The following is an 18068-nucleotide window of genomic DNA, read 5'->3' as shown; positions in this document are numbered from 1 at the left end:
ATACAAGGGCGACGTACTTGAGGACAATATTCTGGAAATGGAGGAGAATGTAGATGAAGATGAAATGGGAGATATGATACTGCGTGAAGAGTTTGACAGAGCACCTAAAGACCTGAGTCGAAACAAGGCCCCTGGAGTAGACAACATTCCATTAGAACTACTGACGGCCTCGGGAGAGCCAGTCCTGACAAAACTCTACCATCTGGTGAGCAAGATGTATGAGACAGGCGAAATACCCTCAGACTTCAAGGAGAATATAATAATTGTAATCCCAAAGAAAGCGGGTGTTGACAGATGTGAAAATTACCGAACAATCTGTTTAATAAGTCACAGCTGCAAAATACTAACACGAATTCTTTACAGATGATTGGAAAAACTAGTAGAAGCCAACCTTGGGGAAGATCAGTTTGGATTCCGCAGAAATATTGGAACATGTGAAGCAATGCTGACCTTAAAACTTATCTTAGAAGAAAGAATAAGGAAAGGCAAACCTACGTTTCTAGCATTTGTAGACTTAGAGAAAGCTTTTGACAACGTTCACTGGATTACTCTCTTTCAAATTCTGAAGGTGGCAGGGGTAAAATACGGGGAGCGAAAGGCTATTTACAATTTGTACAGAAACCAGATGGCAGTTATAAGAGTCGAGGGTCATGAAAGGGAAGCAGTGGTTGGGAAAGGAGTGAGACAGGGTTGTAGCCTCTCCCCGATGTTATTCAATCTGTATATTGAGAAAGCAGTGATGGAAACGAAAGAAAAATTCGGTGTAGGTATTAAAATCCATGGAGAAGAACGAAAAACTTTGAGGTTCGCCGATGACATTGTAATTCTGTCAGAGACAGCAAAGGACTTGGAAGAGTAGTTGAACGGAATGGAAAGTGTCTTGAAAGGAGGATGTAAGGTGAACATCAACAAAAGCAAAACGAGGGTAAAGGAATGTAGTCGAATTATGTCTGGTGACGCTGAGAGAATTAGATTAGGAAATGAGACACTTAAAGTAGTAAAGGAGTTTTGCTATTTGGGGAACAAAATAACTGATGATGGTCGAAGCAGAGAGGATATAAAAGGTAGACTGGCAATGGCAAGAAAAGCGTTTCTGAATAAGAGAAATTTGTTAACAGTGAGCATAGATTTAAGTGTGAGGAATTCGTTTCTGAAAGTATTTGTATGGAGTGTAGCCATGTATGGATGTGAAACATAGACGATAAATAGTTTAGACAAGAAGAGAATAGAAGCTTTCGAAATGTGGTGCTACAGAAGAATGCTGAAGATTAGATGGGTAGATCACATAACTAATGTGGAGGTATTGAATAGAATTGGGGAGAAGAGGAGTTTGTGGCTCAACTTGATAAGAAGAAGGGACCGGTTGGTAGGACATGTTCTGAGGCATCAAGGGATCACAAATTTAGCATTGGAGGGTAGTGTGGAGGGTAAAAATCATAGAGGACGACGAAGAGATGAATACACTAAGCAAATTCAGAAGGACGTAGGTTGCAGCAAGTACTGGGAGATGAAGAAGCTTGCACAGGATAGAGTACCATGGAGAGCTGCATCAAACCAGTCTCAGGACTGAAGACCACAACAACAACAACTACTACTATAGTGCTACACACACTTTTATTATTCTTACTATTATTGTTATTTTTGTGGTCAGACACAAAGCATTATTTCCACTAATCCATCAAATTACTGCCAGTTCAGAAGAAAGGAGTGCAACAATGAAGTGATTTACGAACAAAATGTATAGAACACACATTTGCACTAGTTTGATTTTAAATGCTGTTGCAGTGTGCAGGTCAAGCAAGTGCCACAATGGAGGGGAGAAATGCAGGGCTAGCATGTATTATATCAAGAATGTACCCACACAGCGGATAGTTAGCTTTCTTTTCTGAAAAGGAGTTGTAGGTAGTACTCGCGATGCACCACAAATTCCTTTGTCATTCATTCTAACACACACACACAAACCAAACATCATTCATCTTTCATCATTTTAAAAAGTAAGTGTTCCAAGAAAAGTCCTTCGTTCTATAGTTTAACTAGTTGGTAAAGTTGGTGTTAATGTGGGGCAATGGGGGGGAGGGGGCAGATGTCAGGTGGGGTACTAGGTAATGACTAATTGCACTTAGGCATAATGGTCTAAGAGAGGTATGGAACAACTCCCATAATGAATAAAAAACAGAATAGTTCTTTTCTCTTGTTTATCACGTTTTGGACTCACCATCCAAAAACTTCAAAAAACAGTGCAAGTTACCATATTTAAGAAAAGTCTATTTGAGTGTGGTTAGAAAGCTTAAATCCGGCAATTGTAGAACATGATTTTATGTTACAGCACTACTGCAGTCTTTTTTCCCCAATGGTAAAGATACCATTACAGCTTTGGAAAAGAGCAGTCATGGTGTTCTTGGCAGTGAATGAAGTTATCTCTTAACTTTTCTATAGTCGAGAAAGAGTTGTAAGTGTGCAGATATGAACAAACAGTGTTTACTTGAACTTTGGAGGATTGTAAGGTATGTAAGCATGTTGAACACGGTGAAAACAAAATCGATATTCATAAATTTTTTTGTATTTCATGCTAGATGGCAGGCTCTCTGGGCTCTTCATACATTTATTAAGGCCATCAAATCATCCTATCTTACATTTTTAAAATCTGAATTTGCATACATGCATATTAATGTCGATTCGCTGCCGTAATACACTGTTATGCAAAGTAGGTAAGTGGATGTTATGTACTGATATGTACACGATCGGCAGTAAGATGCATGCATACCATAATTGTGTTCATTTACTGTCAGAACACCCGGCCACTGGGAATTGTGGACAGAGTCTAAACCCATTGTCGGAGGCGTTTTCTTTTGATGTCAGGTCTCAGGGGCCAGAACGACGGACGTTCGCTACTTTTAAAATGGCTGGGGGAGTCTTATCATGAAAGACTCATGTTATGGGAAGGAACGCACCAGCTCGACGCAACGGCTCTGCTATAGTTTGTGACGTTTCGGAGAAATTGTCGCCGAGCTCCACGGGATAGTGGAGGAAACGGTGCCACACGAAGCACCCCAGTTGTCATATTACGTAGGCACTCGTCGCCAGGGAGCTTCCCGAGCAAAGTCCTGATGGAGGCTGTGATACGTTGCTGGATTGTTACATCACAGGTTTGCAGTCACCGTGGCCCTTATGTTGACAAAGTAGGCTAGTGGGAGTCTACACGAAGTTATTGCAAGGCCATAATTGGCGAACACTTTTTGTCGACGACGATTGGCAGAGTTCTGGCATAGCAGAGCGGTCTCTCTCTGGGTGTAGGGCGGAAGAGAATGTGAGGCATTTGGTTCTTGGTACCCGCAGGAGTCAGTCACTGTACCGTCCTCGATGAAGAATAATTTCATTCGTTGTTTCACTTCTCCGGCCTCCCGGACAAACAGTTTTTTCGCACTCGGGCTGTCACTTCATGTCGACTGTACTCTGTTCCACATTGTTGCCACTTCAGCGACCACAAAGTTGTTACGTTGTATATGCGTGACGAACTGTTGTTGTGTTGTCTGTGTCAGCAGTTTAATGACAGTAATTGCTCTTATATTTAAACGCATTGTGCGATACTAGACCCTATTACAGATGTTTACTAAATGTTCTAAACGTTATTTCCTTTCTACTTATTACATTCTATTACAACAGTCTTCATTTAATATCATTTTCCTTGCTAAAAATATGCATCTCATTTGGAGATATCCGCCTCTATAATGCTCATTCACAAACACGAGTAACTTCCATTTTAAATTTACATCGTAGTAGTCAGAAGAAGGCACACACGTCCACGAGAAGTCATCACTGGGAGATAAGGAAACATTACCCCTCGCACAACCTCTAACCCTGCAACGGCCGTGCTAAGCATCCCTCTGGAACCGAGCTGAGCGGACGACTTCATTTAGCTCAAGGCCGAATTCAACGACGAACATAAAAATTAAGCTCTTCTTACCTATTCCACTCTTTGTAAGGATTTTTGCTTGTTACTGTGCGGGAAACCAATACTCTTACGAGACTCTTCGTGTTAGTTGACGTTTTTTCATTCAGCTCTTAGTTGTTAGATACATATGGCTATGAAATAAGGCTGAGTGGAAACCATGGTTCGCACGAATATGTGATTCGGGTTGCATGAGCCCCGCAGGCCTTAGTCAGTGGTGCGTATCAGAAGAGGCTAATAATACAGGATAATTTGTATCACAATGTGTCGCCCAATACTCCATCTGTAAATGCAACCCATATCATCAAAGAAAAACTTCACAGGTACTGATGATAATGTAAGCGATTAGCAGTGAACAAAGATTGTAGAAAACATACCAGAACTGAACCAACTGCAACATTATTTAACTTGTTATTAACAACCCAGTATACCATCACATCTCATTTAACTTCATTCTTTGATTGAATCCAGATGCCTACTGCCTCTAGAAGACCGCCTCTCCTACACAAAGCCACAACGTTTACACAGTCTGGTTTCTGCTTGGGGTTATCAGAACCTAGACACGTAACACGACATGGCACAGATAGAAATAACGTTTCTCATTTAAATGCAGATATGTGGCAAAAAAGAACGTGAACTTGATATTTCTTTCATCTGTGCACTTCGATGAAACAGATTACAGCACGGAATAGGAAAAGAAGTCTAAAATTATCGAAATCTGCAATTCCACATAAACAAGAGTCAACACATTGGATGCAGCGTGCGCCACCTTCTCTTTGTCAACAAAAACAAGACGCTGGCCTTCTGTAATATTCTTCTGTATCGTGGATACTACTGGAATAAATGCTCAACTCATATTTACCGGAAGTAATAAGACCACTAATATGGCCAGAGCACTGTTCCTTCGGGAACAAGTTCAGCTGATACAACCTGTTATATACAAGAGAGCATCGACGACATCGCTATCCAAATCCGTCAAACCGGAAGTGGCCAAGATTACAATACAGGAACATGAAAATCAGGGACCTTCATTAGAAATACTAGAGTTTGCAAACAGAAATGTTGGCGATGAGAGAAACAGGAACGGAAGATGCACGAACTGCTCAAGAAATAAAGATGTGAAAACAAAACGTTTCTGTGTGAAGTGATTAAAGATATGTCAACATCATATGATTACAATGTTTAATGATTATTTGGCTAAAGAACATGTTTCTGATTCACAGAGAAACATAAAATAACGTAGAAAACGTTGAAACTTAGCAGAACTGATACAAGACGGATTAGAAAAGGGGAAGGAGTTAAAATTTGGCGACAAAGCTATGCGGCAGATAGGAACAATCAGTGCCGTAACTTCATTGCGTGCACAAACACACGGTGCTACATCGGCACCAATGCCAAGCACAAGTTAAACATTCAGTAAAATGCCATCTGAGAGAGAGAAAGAAAGAGAGAGACGCAGAGACATATTCGGTAGCTCTTGTTATGCGAAGCAACAGGCTATACCTCAGACGCAGTAACGCCTACCAGTGACTCAACAGTGCAATTAACTGGCTACAATAATGTTAAGAAAACACAGTGGTATAAGGACCGCTGACCACTAATAAAGAAGGTGGCAACATTCCGTTATAATGAAGAGAGGCTCACGTCAGCACTTCCCACCCATCTTTGTAAATACCACATTTCTCCAGCTCTGAACGTAGTTGGTCAGTAGGATCGATTGCGTTGGTACCAGAGCACTCGATTCTATCCGGTGCCTCTGTTCCTGATCAACCTTGCTGGCTCTTCCGCATGTCAGATCTACCTGTCTAGCAGCCGCAGAATCAGATAACCCCACTACGTCTGACGGTGTGGTAGATCCCAATGGGTAATCGCGGGTCATTGTCATCTTTGGGAGCGGAATCCAGCACGCTCTAATGCAGTGTGGGGACACAATCTCACAATAAGGCTTCGCCTTCCAGATGGCAGCTCTTAAAAACATTCGGCTGAACTGCTTGTGTAGCAGTGTTGGCTACCAGTACAGCGGAGCAGACAACACGAATCACTGGAATTCCTCCATGTCGCACCAGGTGTCAACTAAGGCTGACGAAAAGACCCAGAACTGTAAAGCTGAAAGAGTAAATATTAACCTGTTACTCATGTTTTAGCAGCTTCGAAAGGCACTGTACAGGTTCTACATCATCATCGTAGCAACGTAGAGGTGCCTACTTCGGCGCCTGTAGAGTACCAATACATGACAGATTCACATGGGAAGAAAGGAATATTGTTTTTGTTACTATTTGTAGTGTAAATGTTTCAATTAATGTTACCAATTCATGTAAAGTGTATAATGGTGAGGAATAGTATAAGACTTCAGTATACTAACATTAAAACATAGTTCTTTTGCACTATAGGATTGTTTAGGCTCTTAAACCTTTGAGTGTTTCCAATATCCCACACCAGTACTGTTATAATACAGTGCACCGGACGGTAAGGGTTAATTAAACTCGTATAGGAAGTGATTTGCGGCGTTTCGATCAATAGAGGTCACGAGGAATCTGTTCTGACAATTGGGAACTTGCAGTAGTAGTTTGGAGTAACTGTGATGCTTGATAAATAATGCTTGATAAATTACCAAATTTTTGATATTAAGTGACTTCTCCAAGTCAGTTTAGACGAATTTCGTTATTGTTGTTTTTGACAACCCTCTAGAGATTTCATTCCCATTCCACTTCCTACTATGCACACTTTAAACATCGACGTCGACGGATGGGCAGTTCTTCACGCCTGATTTGTAATTATATATTAAGAATCGTGCTGTTCTATCAGAGAGACAAACAAGTCAACTAAAAATCTATCGTGCTTTTCTCTTATATGATAAATGATATTCAGACCTCATAGACGACGCTTTAAACCGTCAAGCTAAGAATTTTCTACTTTCTGGGTCTGTTGTTTAATTTCCCCAATACTTAATGTGTCCTATGCATGTTTATGCAATTACGTATTGCTTCAGGACATCGTCACAAAACCGTCGAATGATCTTCTGTAGGGATTAAGTAATTGGAGTGTTAATCCCGAAGAGTGCGTTTAGATCCGAGGCAATTTCTGCCGATTCGAAACTCGCCCTAGACGAATGTCGATTTGATTGCCTGCATGTGACACCGGCTGATCTCTGGTACCTTCCACCGTACACTCTTACTCGTGCCTGGTACTAATCATGTTGCCCCTCCAACCCTAGTCACAGCAGAGTATCGCTACTGATATGTTGGCCTTGCGAGGCACAGATCTCTCGTGACGCAACTGTTATTGGCAGGTAACCGATACCCACAGGCGGAGCCCATCACGGTGATGCTGGGCAGTAATCAGCGTCACGTCACGACGCAGCAATTCTGACCCACTTTCACGTTTAATTCATGTTTGTCTTTCTGTATATGGAGCGTACAAAAAATCAAACTGATCTACTTACACAGTACATAAAAGAACAACCAGTTTTTAATAATACAAAAACTCAGAAAGTGACTTGGAGAATAATTTCCATTAATGTAAACATGGCTGTAAAACTACTCTGCTAGAATTTTCATGTGGAGATAGTCAAATGCAGCCTGTCAGTTGAAGCAATAGAAGGTTTATTCAAAACCATTAACCTAGGATTCGACGTCTTTAAAAGAGTCATCTTCAGAAGAATCAGTGGTTACACCTGCAACAGCTAACAACACATGCATCTTAAGATACAGGTGTACAGTAAAACTGAAAAATTACTCACTATCATACAACGAATTATTTACGTTTACGTTAGAGTGTTGTGGTGGATACATATTGCAATTGTAGCCATAAGGCACAAAAGAAAGATAAAATTCTCCCCCATAATAGTAAAACAATACCTATCATCTTGATCGTCATTAACAGATGTAACTAGTGAACTGATGTCGCATTAATGTCTTTTAGGTGAAGGAACGTTTCGGACAAGAGAGGGAAGTACCTGTAAGCGCGGGACGTGCGTGCAATATTGAGTGAAAATATCACTAAAATGGCTTAAAACTAAAACCTAGAAAAATGGAATTATTGACCATGTATGATAGGAAGGTCCAACATCTGATATTTTACTAGGATATCGCCGAAGAAAGAAAAATTTATAAAGACCAAAGAATTACGTAAACTATAAAATACCTTAAAGTAGATCATTTATTAGTGAAAACAATGGGGAGAGAAAAGCAGAAGGGAACAGAGGGACGGAGTGGGGGGAGGAGTAAGTGCAATATTAGGAACAATTGTTGTACTTACAAACAAAATATTTGAATAAAAATTATGGTATTACAAAACGTGTGGTCTGTACTTAAGACAAAAATGTTATATACAGATAGAAAGAATGAACGTCTAAATTGAAATATTTACTCGTGCAATATCAATGTATTCGTATAATGATAGGTAGTTATAGTACGTTGCTAACGTAAACAGTTTCGTTCAGACGTTTCCTTGTTCTCAGTGTACATAATATTATCTTTTGTCTTTAGTACAGACCGCACATTATGTAATTCTGAAATTTTTATTCACACTTATTTGTTGTATTTATAATATTTGTTCCTAATATTTTACTTATGCACCTCTCTTTTTCCCCGACCCTACCCTCACTTCCCCCTCGCTTTTTCTTTCACTCAGAATTGATGTACTTTAAATTATTTTCCAGTTCACTTTATACATTGGTTTTTTAAAAAAAATTATTTTTCAGGCGATAATTTAATAAAAAGCCATATGTTGGATCTTCGTATTATCATATGGTCACTACACCTCTTTCCATCGATTACAGTTTTAATATTTTAATTCTTTTAAGATGTTTAGTTTCAGTAGTGTAGCTTTCATTCTCTGTTGCGTACACATCCTCCATATACAAGAACTGTCCCATGTTGTGCAAAACGTTTCGTAACATAACAGACAACGGTGCGCCGTCAGTTAATTAGTTACATTAATGGTATTCTGCCTAATGACGATCAGCATGATTTGTATGGTTTTCCTATTATGGAGGTGAACTTCATCTTTCATTGGTGCCTGATGACTGCACCGAGGAGACGAAAGTTATGGGATAGAGAGATGCAGGTAGAGAGATGGCGGTAGCAGTTCATTGGTGGAAGTGTCATTTGCACTCAAGAGTATTCATGTATAAAGGTTTCCGACGTGATTACGGCCTCAGGACGGAAATTAACAGACACTGAACGCGGAATGGTAGTTGGAGTTAGTTGCACGAGAATTAAATATTCCGAGATACACAGTGGCAAGAGTGTGCCTGAATACCAAATTTCAGACATTACCTCTCACCACAGACAACACAATGGCCGATGGCCTTCACTTGATGAGTGAGAGCAGCGGCGTTTGCGTACAGTTTTCGGTGTTAACATACAAGCAGTCCTGCTTGAAATAACCGCAGAAATCAATGCGGGATGTACGACGAATGTTTCCTTTAGGACAGTGCGTTAATGGGCTATGGCAGTAGACGAACGACGCGAGTACCTTTGCTAATAGCACGATATCACCTGCAGCGTCTCTCCTGGGCTCTTGACCATATCGGTTGGACCCTAGACGCCTGGAAAACCGTGACCTGGTAAGACGAGTCCCGCCTTCAGCAGGTAGCTGGTGTAGTGTTCCAGTGTGGTGTACAACACATGAAGCCATGGGCTCAGGTTGTCAATAAGGCACTGTGCAAGCTGGTGATTGCACCGTAATGGTGTGGGCTGCGTTTACATGGAATGGACTGGGTTCTGTTGTCCAACTGAACAGATCATTGATTAGAAATACACAAATCAAAAATAGTTTTTCATCACCACGGTTCCGAGAGTTCCGGAGCCTGTACAGAAAATTGGAATACAGATAAACATAAACATCATTTCCGCCCCTTTTGTTGCTCATAAAAAGCACACATTGCATGTTGTACCAATAAACAGCGATACCTTCGGAGGTGGTGGTGCAAATTGCTGTACACATCGGTACTTCTAATACCCAGTTGCACGTCCTTTTGCATTTATGCGTGCCTATATTCCTCGTGGCATACTATATACAAGTTCATTGTCCCACTCGTCAACGGCGATTCGGCGTAGATCCATCGGAGATGTTGGTGGGTCAAGTCGTTCATAAACAACGCTTTTCAATCTATCCCAGGCATGTTCGATAGGGTAAATGTCTGGAGAATATGCTCACGATTTCGTTATCCAGTAGGAAGTTCAAATGATTCAAATGGCTCTGAGCACTATGGGACTTAACTGCTTAGGTCATCAGTCCCCTAGAACTTAGAACTACTTAAACCTAACTAACCTAAGGACATCACACACATCCATGCCCGAGGCAGGATTCAACCCTGCGACCGAAGCGGTCACGCGGTGCCAGACTGTAGCGCCTAGAACCGCTCGGCCACTTCGGCCGGCCCAGTAGGAAGTCATTCTCAAGATGTGCACGATGCGGGTGCGAATTGTCATCCATGAAGACGGCCTCGCTAATATGCTGCTCATATGGTTGTACTAGCGGTAGCAGGATGGCAGTCTCGTATCGTACAGCCGTCACAGCGCCTTCCATTACCACAAGCGGCGTGCGTCGGCCCCATATAATGCCTTTCCAAAACAGCAGGGAACCTCCACTGGGCTGCACTTGCTGGACAGTGTGTCTAAGCCGCTCAGCCTGGCCGGGTTGCCTCCAAACAAGACGGTGGTTTTTGAACCGTGGTAAAATTTGCTGTTTTGAAGAGCGCGCCGCAGGGCGTAGTGTGAAGCAGTCGCCCTCCGTTTCTGACGGTGACGCCGCTGGGGCAATCGCAGCTTTGGTGTCTCCCTCTGATGGGAAAGGGGAAAGGTAGCCAGTTCACGTGCATTTAAGGGGCGCTATGAGCTCGCTAGGGGGCGAGTCTGGTCAGTTGGTGAGCCGGGACAGTTTGGGGCAGTCAGTGTCTGCCTGTCGTCCGGTGTGCTAGTATGGGTTAGGCCGCCAGTCTGCTCGAATTTGTTCATGCAATGGGCATTGGCGGTTGGATCGATCGGTTGGTCGGTCGCGCACTGGAACACAAGATGACTTGGCCGTCTTGAGCGTCGGCGCATGTGAGGTCGCCACGTCAGTCCAGTGGACCGCGCCGTATAGCGAGGTGTAGTGGCTTAACGGCCGACACGAGAGCAACAGGAGTCAAACCACGACAGCGGGCTGGCCGGGTCGAGCTGCGATGCCGTGAGATGGGATATCGGCGCGTCTTCCTGCGTGCGTTGAAGCGGCTGGGAGCGGACGGTTCGGGAGAGCGTTTTGGGGGTACTGCGCCAGATCTTCGCCAGACATCGCAGTTATTAGTAGTTAAGTGATTGGAGATTGTTGTTTTATTTACATTTTAAATTGTACCTGTCTTCTTGGTGAAGTCAGCAGCCGCTTTCTTTTGGGGTCGTCCAACCATTCTTCTCCGTTTGCCCACCCGCGTGAAGCTGGTTATCTATGAATTGGGTGGTCTGTTTTTCCGTTGTGGAGTAGGGGCGGGTTAGAGCAGTCAGCGGTTTGGGTTGTTCAGTAATCCCCATGTCGCTCTGCCATGCGTCTGTCAGGTTTGTTGGATTCGGTGTTAACGAATTTATTGCTTAAGGTGTAAAGGCCGAATTCCTGAAATATGTTTTTATCTTGCCTATCATCTTGAGAGGCGGTATATGTGTAATGTAGAGCATGTTTGTACATTTTATGTAAGATTGCATTTCATGGGTTTTTATTTAAATGGTCATTTTAGTATATAAAGTTGCCGCCCTTCCACCGTAAGAGTTTTCTTTTAAAAACCAGTTGCAGTTTCGGTGGCAAGTATTTTTTTCTTAAATGTGAGTGTTTTGTACCATTTCCATCCTTCCTACGGCGTGTATAGTTTATGTGTTTGTGTGAGTTGTTAAAATTTTTAGTTTAAAGTAATCAGTTGTAGTCTTTAAAAGGTTGTTGTGTGCGGTCGTGACTTTGGCCATGTTAAAAGGGAACGGCAAAGTTCTCAGCCCGAAAGCTCACACTGTCAAAAAAAACTTGTTATTTCTGCCTCTGAATAAATTGTAACTTGATATTTAGAGGTTGCTATCTGATTATAATTTTTAGGTCCGTTTTTTTTTAAAGGAAAGAAAGGATTTTTAGGAATAAAATTTCCATTTGTTGAAAAAAATTTGTTTTCATCAGTTACCCACAGGAAACTACTTCCACGCTCACATAGTCTGATTGAATGTGTTAATGTTCTTAATGAATCGCTAGTAAATAAAGTAAATTCTTTAAGAAAACATTTTGAAAGTAAATTCACGGTTAGTCTTGTTGAAGGCATATGCGGCACTCATCGCTGAAGAGAACATGAGGCCAATCCTGAGCGGTCCTTTTGGCATGTTGTTGGGCCCATCTGCACCGCACTGCATAGTGTTGTGGTTCCAAAGATGGACGTCGCCGTTGACGTCGGGAGTGAAGCTGCGCGTCATTCAGCCTATTGCGCACAGTTGGAGTCGTAACACGACGTCTTGTGGCTGCACGAAAAGCATTATTCAACATGGTGACGTTGTTGTCAGGATTCCCGCGAGCCATATTCCACAGGTAGCGGTCATTCACTGCAGTAGTAGCCCTTGGGCGGCCTGAGCGAAACATGTCATCGAGAGTTCCTGTCCTCCATGTCCGAACAACTTCGCTTTGGTTCACACCGATACGATTTGGGTACTTCCCTTGTTGAGAGTCCTTCCTGGAACAAAGTAACAATGCGATTGCGATCGAACCGCGGTACTGACCGTCTAGGCATCGTTGAACTACAGACAACACAAGCTGTGTACTTCCTTCCTGGTGGAATGACGAACTGACCGGCTGTCGGACCTCCTACGCCAAATAGGCGCTGCTCATGCATCGTTGTTTACATCTTTGGGCGGGTTTAGTGACATCTCTGAACAGTCAAAGGGACCGTGTCTATGGCACAATATCCACAGTCAACGTCTATCTTCAGGAGTTCTGAAAACCGGGGTGATGCAAAACTTTTTTTCATGTGTGTACATATGCCAGAGAGAAGATGTTCATCACTGAGAGTAATCGATGATTGGTAAGCACCCCTCTGTTCTTTTAAATCGTAGTTAGTCATACCAGAGCTAACGATCCAGTGACTGATCGAAAATGGGTAGCAGTCTGTCGACCCTATATGCTGAGGTGGACATAGGAGTTCCATGGAGCGAGCGTGAAAATTTGCTTCGCAACTTTCACTGTTCATCCTTGGTATTGCTCATACATCTACAACGTTTTGAGAGAATAACAACATGAATTACTTTGCAACTGTCTCCACTGGTAGCTGTAACAAATCCATTTAGAGATTTATGACCTCTTCGTTGCCATGATCCATCTAAAGCAACAGTTAAATCTCTACAATTCCCATTATCTGTCACAGCTTCTTCATCTGCTTTCTTCATTGTTGTTTGAGCAATATCTTCTCAGAATATCCCACCAATTTATTAAGCTTGGTTGGTGGTTTTGGAAAGTTCGTAACTCCACATAACATTGTCCCTGCAGCACTGGCCTTGCCAATGCAACGCAAGCCATACACTAACCTAACATTTATATCGGACACCTTCTTTCCACTATTACTACTACGAGGACTACTGTTAGAATTAGAAAAAGAAACTTCTGCAGCACATTTGTTACACTTCAATAACATTTTACATGCCAAACCAATGTGTGAAATTATTTTCAATTCCAGTCCTCTTTCTTTGCAAACTTGGCATAATAAGTTATGTTTAAAAATATTAGAGAGCAAGGAATCTTTAATTATTTCATTCACATAATTACTGTCACTTTCATAGGTTTCAAATTTTTCCTTGCTGTCACGAAGTTTCTTGCTGGAAGAAGTTCTGTCACATTCATTTGGAGTACCCGGTGAAGCAGGTTGAGCAGCATCTCCGTTCGAAACAACAAAAGGTTTCTCCTTCCACTCATTGTGCCTTTTCTTAAACGCTCGATTGTTCAAACGGGGCGTATTGATATCCACAAACCAAATACGTATAACAGGTACGAGCAAAATTCGTCAAATACCCAAAATTGAACAGCTAAAAATCACAAAGCATACTCCACAAGCCAACACACAGGGCATAGCGTTTATGCTTACCGATATGAACAGTCACTTGTCACAGAGATAAAGCCATACAACGTTGGAAAACAAAACACTGTTTAATTCCGCAAAGATACCCTGCATGAACCAGCGAGCGGCGCCATCAGAGGTGACACACCAAGTCGCTACAACCGATTACGCGGTGCGTCAAATTTGCAGCGATAAAAAATACACTTAGAATTCAATTAGAAGGGTGAAACTTGATTTGCTTTATTCAGAAAACTCCAAATAATCTTATGATGAAGAAACCAAAAAACGTTGATTTTGTCATTTTCATCGTCCAAATGAATATTATCTACAAAGTGATGGACTGGGATCCCCAATATCTGGATCATTTGCCAAGGTTTTCATCAGTCATCAGATATTTGAAAAGATAGCCACTAATGAAAGTTTAAAAAACATATATTGGTACTGATATGTGGATGACATTATTTGTCTGGTAGATGAGCCAACTGAAATATAAATAAACTCCACTTAGAAATCAACAAAGCTCATCAGAATATAAAATTCACACTTGAAAAAGAAAATCAAATAAATTTTCTTGACATAATAATAAAAAAGGATGATGGCAAACATACATTTAACATCTTTAGAATACTAACAGCCACATCTAACCCACAACCAGAAGCTTGCAGCACTGAGACATATATTACATTGATTAAACGGAATCCCACTCAACAAGAGAAACTACGAAAAAGAAATGACTACCATCATTCAGATAACTCCGAACAGTGGGTATGATGCACATGTAGTACACAGACTCAGTCAAAAAATAGAAACACAAATACAAAACGAACACAAAACTCCTAGAATACAAGAGAACTAACAAACTGCAAAGTTACAATCACAAACATACATAATAACAACGCCACATAGAAGAGAACGAGATGGTACACCATGACTAACACACATAAATTATCACACAGAGTTGCACACGTCCTAAAGAGACAGGGCTTCCAAACAGCATGTAAGACTGGGGAAACACTCCAATCACACCTAAGCCAACTAGCAACCAAGAGGGATAAATTTCAGCAGTCAGGAATGTACCAACTTGAATGTCAAAGCTGTGATGCAGTGTATATAGGCATAACATGCAGGAATTTTAGAACACGGTACAAAGAACATATCAGGCGTTGGAAGTACGAAACAAACCACTCCACATTTGCTGACCATTAAAACCACCATCCTACAAACATGGAAAAAGAAATGAAAATAATAAGAATAAGCAACCATAATAAACATCTTATACAAATACAAGAAAACTTCCAGATTCAGAAAGCCATTGCTGAAAACAATCTTGTAATAAATGAACAAACACACAGCAGCAAATACTCCCTACAACATGTAAGAAAAGAAATGACAAGATAAATATTGTCCCTCTCACACAAAGCCAGCAGGAGTGGCCTAGCGGTTCTAGGCGCTACAGTCTGGAACCGAGCGACCGCTACGGTCGCAGGTTCGAATCCTGCCTCGGGCATGGATGTGTGTGATGTCCTTAGGTTAGTTAGGTTTAAGTAGTTCTAAGTTCTAGGAGACTGATGACCTAAGAAATTAAGTCCCATAGTGCTCAGAGCCATTTGAACCATTTTTGAACCTCTCACACAAGCAAAAATAAAACCCTCCCCCCTTCGCCTTCTTGACACACACACACACACACACACACACACAAACGCATACACAAACAGATCACAGATACTTCAAAAATTCACTCGAAATTTGGCAATAATATTCGATCTTTGGCAATAACATCCGACAGTTTTCAGCAAAAACCAATACATTGCATCAGAACAAGGTTTCAGTTCTTAGTGCTGTGAAATGTGGGGAAAAACCATAAGTGCCATTTATAGGAAGGTAAACGGCACCAAAAATGGAACAGAGGCGTAATACGTAGAAAATCGTCCACACAACATGTAAGTATTGCGCAAAATATTACTACATAATAGCAAAAACCAACCACAAGAACTGTTTGTAACCTGTAGGTACAGTCGTGGGCAAAACGAGCGAGACCCCTCGCCTCTTAGTTATGCTGACCCGCACAGCTTTAAAGTCTGCTACACAGCATAACAGGCAAGGCGACGAAGTGCTACCAACATACTATGCACAGGCGTGAAACTGAAAAACTTTCCGAACTTTGTCACTCTGTTTTCAATCATGCGTAAGAGTATATTAATGCTGATTAGTGTGTTAAACACAACACGTAAATATAAGATATAAATGAAAGAAGCTCACATTTTTACACCACCAAGGGACCGTATACCGCAGGAAGTACGATACATTTCCGTTTATTATGTCTACCCGTACTCGAGGTAAACAGGTTTTAAATGTTGAGTAGACAGATAGACGGTCAAGAAAGTGAGACTAGTAGGGTTCCATTTTTACCGATTTAGGTGACGAAATTCTAACAATGAAAATAGATACGACCGTCACTGAAGATGAGGGCCGCATAAATAATTCCCCCTACTCTTTATTCGAAATGTTCTAGTTGCAGTCGATACTTCAGCATATTAATGGTAGCTAAGCTTTCGATCCAAATCACGTTTACAGGAATTCTAAAAAATCCATTTGCATATACACGTGGTAATTCAGATTCCAGTATTAATGTCACAGCGTTTTAGAAGTGCGAGCATTCCCATTGCTAGCTAGCTTAAGAAATACTTCGGCTAATGAACGTTTTCTGGCAGTGGCGAGTCTAATGGAGAATTCGAAACATTGTAGAATACGTTTGGCAGCTATGTAGCCCTTTGTTTCCTGGGGTTGCGCAGAATTATCCTACTACATTTACTCGCTAATAACAGTATTTTGTTATTTCGATAAACATCCCGAATGACTGTCACATAAGCGGTGACATAAAGGTAGAAAATTCATGTTTTTGAGTCCACAAAGCTCTACTCAACAGAAACTGCAGATCATTTTGCCATCTTCATTGCGAAATGGCCGGCTTATTCCTGTCTGGAGTAATAATAGAGAGCTGTTTGCCTGGGTTGTCTGCTAGCGTAGTGAAAGGTATTAGCTACTGCAAGGAAAGTCTGGTTTGTTTTCGGTTTTAATCTCGATGGAGGCAGATAGGCCGTCAGTAAAGAAATTTTAAGAAATTCTCGCGCCCCAATACGTTTTATTGCTACCTTTATTCTGTGTTGGCACCCTGTGGATGTCAATATGAAACTCTTGTAGAATTTTATACTTGTTACTGCCTACTTTTTCCGCTTCTGTCAATAATGGAATTGACTCAAGTGTGGCACTGAATGATTTTTAACTCAACTTCGTTATGAATCTTCACGCATTGCTAAATTTGCAAACTTACATGTTAGGTCAGCAACGGTAATCCAGTATGAGTGGTCTGAACGTTGACACAGACCATTTCGCGGCCGAATGCACATAATATTTTGCTAATTCGTAACGATCTGCGGTACTTTGTCTTACTATAACAGTTATGTTATCTCGATAAGCTGAAATTCATTTTTATTAGTACAGTTCGTACTCATTAGCGTTTCTTCTTTCATTTAAATCTTACATTTGCGTGTTGTGTTTAACACACTAATCAGCATTAATATAGTCTTATACATGACTGAAAACAGTCTGACAAAGTTCGGAAAGTCTTACAATTTCACGCCTGTGCATAGTTTGTTGGTAGCAGTTCGTCACCTAGCCTGTTATGCTGGGTAGCAGGCTCTAAAGCTGTGCGGATCAGCATAACGAAAAGGCTAGGGGTCTCGCTCGTTTTGACCACGACTGTACATTGGCCAACATGTAACTAAATATATACATATTCCAGGCCACGCAAGATGCCTTGCACAGAATTAAGGCAAAACGCGTATAGCACGGAAATTGTGTTTCATTAAGTTGTAGTCAGATGGCGCAAAAAGTAACATCTATCAATATACTTTAATATTACATCCAACTGAGGCAGACAGGAAGTTGAAGATGTTAATACAGCCATATCTGACTGCGTATTTGAATATGAAAACAGGAACAAATGAACCTATATCAATGAATACCTAAGCTATCTGACTGCGTTTTTGAATAAGAATTTCAAGTGAA

Source organism: Schistocerca piceifrons, chromosome 4 (genome assembly GCF_021461385.2).
Source record: "Schistocerca piceifrons isolate TAMUIC-IGC-003096 chromosome 4, iqSchPice1.1, whole genome shotgun sequence".
NCBI classification, from domain to species: Eukaryota; Metazoa; Arthropoda; class Insecta; order Orthoptera; family Acrididae; genus Schistocerca; species Schistocerca piceifrons.
This window is presented reverse-complemented; position numbering follows the sequence as displayed.